Here is a 4,603-nt window from a genome sequence, read left to right as displayed (position 1 = left end):
TTGATGTGTGTAAATCATGTAAGTATACCAGTGAGTAACAAGATGGCGAGTGTTCTTCAATAGTTTTTTTATCATAAATATGAATCATATAAATCAGTTTTTGTTGAGTCCGCGAACGTACGCGTACGTAGTGTTTATACATGTCATTATTAACTGATTAATTACTTTTGATTCCTACGTCACGTGACCAGGTGATGTATCATCATACAGTGTACAGTTCCAGACTAATGTATGATATCCTGACACTAAAACATACTGAGGAGATCAAATATGGAACACCTGTATTGTGGTTAGCCTAATTAATTACAATGTAAGCAGACAGTTTGACCCATTTATGAGACTGTTATTGTCCTACTTAATTTGTCAGACTGTTGGTAAAAGACATCATCCGATGATCCAAAAAATATCTCAATGTCACTTTTATTTGTATTTTACTTATATGCTTCATACATGTGAACACTCCCACTTTTAGCGGGTGACTCCCACTTTCTGCTGAGCCATATTTTCAAAGAATTTTTCTTAAAATAAGGGGTATTTTCACAAATTTAAGAAATCTCCCTATTTTTGATGTCAGAACTTCCGTATTTGTTTATTGCAAATTCTAAAATATAGTCGTCTTTTTGAAGAAAAATCTGCCACTTGACCATCGAGAAAAGTTCACATGTATGATACTCAGTTTCCTAAATTTCAGCAGACTGAAACTCAGATGAACAATGTTAGTATAACCATTTGCTCCAGAAGTGATTAGCCACGCTTTAAAATGAACATCAAAAACACATTAAATTGATAAAATTAAGAAACGATAAGATTAAATGTATGTTTTAGTAATTTGTTAAATAGAATATCAAGTTGTTTGTCTTTAAGAACAATAATAGTTGTAAATTTTACTGTTAATTGGTTATTCACCAAGTTCAGGGATGATTTGCCTTTCTTCAATAATTGTCATGGCACAATGTTTAAATTATTTTCTTTTAATATTGTTTGAGTTAAATATATATATTCTTTGTATCTATAGAAAAAGATCATTTTTTTCAGTTGGTGATATGCATTGAAATACAACATTATTTATTTAAAGACTGACATTTACTATAATTGGCCATCCCTATTCTAGAATAATTCGGTGCAACCGTATTTAGCATTAAACATGTCTCACCTAAGTTAAAATTTCAAGCCCTCCCTTTTGCCTGTTACCTTGTAATTTTTTAGGCATATTTGTATGTTACTGCCAAGGTTCAACATAATTAGTTGGGAGATTATGAGCTAGAGGTATATTAAGTGATATATAGAAAATAGCCTGGCATTATAGCGAAATTCCATTTGTTGTAACTAGTGACCCGCACCCCTTGGGCAATGTTGAGGATAACAATAGAAATTGCTGAGGATAATGAGGGAAATTTGTAAATCTTTTACATTCTGCATGTTGTCCTGCAATGCTGGCTCAATGCAGTGTGCTAAAATAAATGAGCCATGGACCTGAATAATCCCAAATCAGAACAAATTCATCTTATTTTGACTCCTCCAATAAAAAAATAATTTACACTGTTGATGCATTACTGTATGTTTGTAATTTTCCCACCTCCTGTGGGCATAATAAAATCTCTTTTTTTTTTCACTATGTATGCCAAGTGTCCTCAAACCTAAGGTCAATCTCTCTAAACCCTACAAACCTCTTAATGACCAACACTTGACAGATTGAATTTTCTGCTCTACTTGTCACAAAGATGGTTTGTTTACCTACAGGTAAAATACACAGTAATTATGCAATATATACAATGTATCATATTGAAAATAATTTAAGTTGATTATTAAGTTATTAATTTATTTAACTAAATTATAGTGATAATATGAGAAATTATATTAAATTTTGGCTATGAGAATTATATTGACTCTGATGCCGTTGGATGTGACAAATTACATTTGTTTAATATGACATATTTTCTATAGAAATTATAAATACTGTGAGATTTTGGCTGTGAGAAACTTACTGAATATGAAATGTTGGCTATGAGGAATAATTTTGGCTATTGGTTATGAGATGTTGGTTTGACAATCAGATTTTGGCTATGAGTAGTAAACTAATAATATTGACAATGATATTTTGGCTATGAGGAATTCGAGATTAAATTAACTATGAAAAATTGAAGTACCGGTAGTGTTTTATATTATAAACTTAACCTGGGGTTTCTTTAAATGTTACGTCAAAATGACATAAGACCTAAATATATTTCATGTTTATTTATGTAGCGTGTTAAATTTGTTTCGATTTGCATTAACTCTTAAGCTTATCTTGATAAAAAAATTTACCTCAGACACGATCAAGTTATTTAATGCATTGAAGTTAAATAAAAAAACTTTTTCATAAAATATGATAGAATTCCATGGCCCTAGAGATTGAAAGCTTTAAATGTTTAAGCCCAGAATGCATTTAAATACTGAACTACGCATGAATAAGGTATAAAATGGCAATGACTATTTATAATGCCCTGTTAAAATATTTGTTTGAACTAAAATAGCAACTTGACCATGAATAGTGCATCAATTGATCAAGTCATCTTAAAATATATAAATTTAGTGCTCTTTAGTACTGAGCAGTTATTACAATCAGATTATGTCTCATAGAAATATATCAGACTTGGAAAAATGAAAATAATTTAAGTTCTTATGTTACATGCAGCATTATTTAGGAGGTGATTTTAAGCAACATACGACACAGAAACTCAGGAATGAAGTGAAAATAAAAAGTAATGCAATAACATGTATACAAGTATATAGTAAAAATGTTTGAAAAGGTTAACATGGTGTATTATTAACTATAATTATGTACATGTATTACCTTATGTATAAGTAAGTACTAATTGTTTACCAATTATGGCAGTAATTCCACCTGTACAGAGATATTAATAATAAATGTTAACAGAATTCGTGGAATATTTGGAATACCTTGGAGTCAACTAGTGAAACATAATGAATCTGCTGGTAATTGACTTTTTCTGTCAGTTTATTCATGTACAGCATGTTTTTCAAAGGACATTCATAATCATTTTATGTTTAATATCAGTTAAGGGTCCATTCTATCCTTTCGACCTGGATCAAAGTGTTAAAGCATCTTATTATAGCATTGGAAATATAAAATTGAACAGAGTGTTAAATAAAAGAATGTTTGCATAAAGGATTAAAGAGTAAGAAATTTTTAGGATTTTAGGATTTTTTTTTATATAATATATAAACACTAAATGTATATGAGCTGCGCCATGACAAAACCAACATAATGGGTTTGCGACCAGCATGGATCCAGACCAGCCTGCGCATCTGCACAGTCTGATCAGGATCCATGCTGTTCGCTATCAGTTTCTCTACGCAAGCAAACAGCATGGATCCTGATCAGACTGCGCGGATGTCTAGGCTGGTCTGGATCCATGCTGGTCGCAAATTTACGCACAATGTTGGTTTGTCGTGACTCAGCTCATTGTACCACCAACTTATTGTACCACCAACGTTCAGTAAGCTTGCTTTAGGTTCCTCACATGAAATAATACAAAAAGTAAATTAATGGTATTTAAATATATTCATGTACTTATAAATTTTATTGTTAAATGTTGTATTTACTATTTGTCTCACTAAACATTTGATTTTTACCTGTAAGGTAAATGATTTTATGTGACCTGCAAACATTAAAGTGATAAGTTTATATTTCTTGTCTATTTCTTCAAATATAAACTCCAGATAAGACTATTGGATCAGTAAATACCTGTCCTATATTCAGATGTTATAGTAACTTAAAAATGTTGTGGCAGTTTAAAAATAAAACAAAGCATTATAATTATGACTGTGAAAGTCTGCTTGATGATACTGATATATTTTTTTATGAATTTATAAAATTGATCAATAAAATTTGTTAGCTTTGTATGTATTTGATTACCTTGCCATCTACACTATGAAATACACAATTATTTTCAAGATTTTTTAAAATAAAAGAAGACTTGTTTATAAAAAATTAAAATGATCAGAAACATTAATGATAACCTCAAGTATTACAATGACAAGATTAGATTAGGAGCGGATAATCTCAAATTCTCAAATAAGAAAATATAATATGCATTTGAAGCCCCCCCCCCACCTCACACTCACACACACAAAAAGTATGAAATACCCAAGCATTTTAGATCTAGATATTATAGTAATATCCATGTATATATCATAAACAAAACAAGCCTAATAAAGAATAAAGCACACCAGTTCAGCACCAGTGGTGTTTGGCACCTGAACAATTTCAAATCAGAATGTGATTTGCTATTTCTGGTGCTGCTAAATTGTGACCATAATCTTGAAAAAAAAATAATCAAAGTATGTGGTTCAGTAATTATTTGATTTTTATGAAGTTTCCCAAAATGAAAATTAATTTCTTTCATTTTGCTTAACTATCATAACGATTTGAAGTGAAATACTGACTCACAGTGCTGTTAAAATGTGTGCATTGAGCAGACATGTTTACAAAAGTAGTGATTCAGTAAGATGTATAATGTGTGTATATTCCTTGGAATAACTTGTTTTTGTCAATGTTTAATTACAGATTAAAGGATAATATTACACAATGTTGCCAACG

This window comes from Ruditapes philippinarum, unplaced genomic scaffold (genome assembly GCF_026571515.1).
Source record: "Ruditapes philippinarum isolate M1 unplaced genomic scaffold, ASM2657151v2 ctg2026_1_1_1_1, whole genome shotgun sequence".
Taxonomy (NCBI): domain Eukaryota; kingdom Metazoa; phylum Mollusca; class Bivalvia; order Venerida; family Veneridae; genus Ruditapes; species Ruditapes philippinarum.
The sequence above is the reverse complement of the archived record's forward strand: the minus strand, read 5'-3'. Positions refer to the sequence as shown.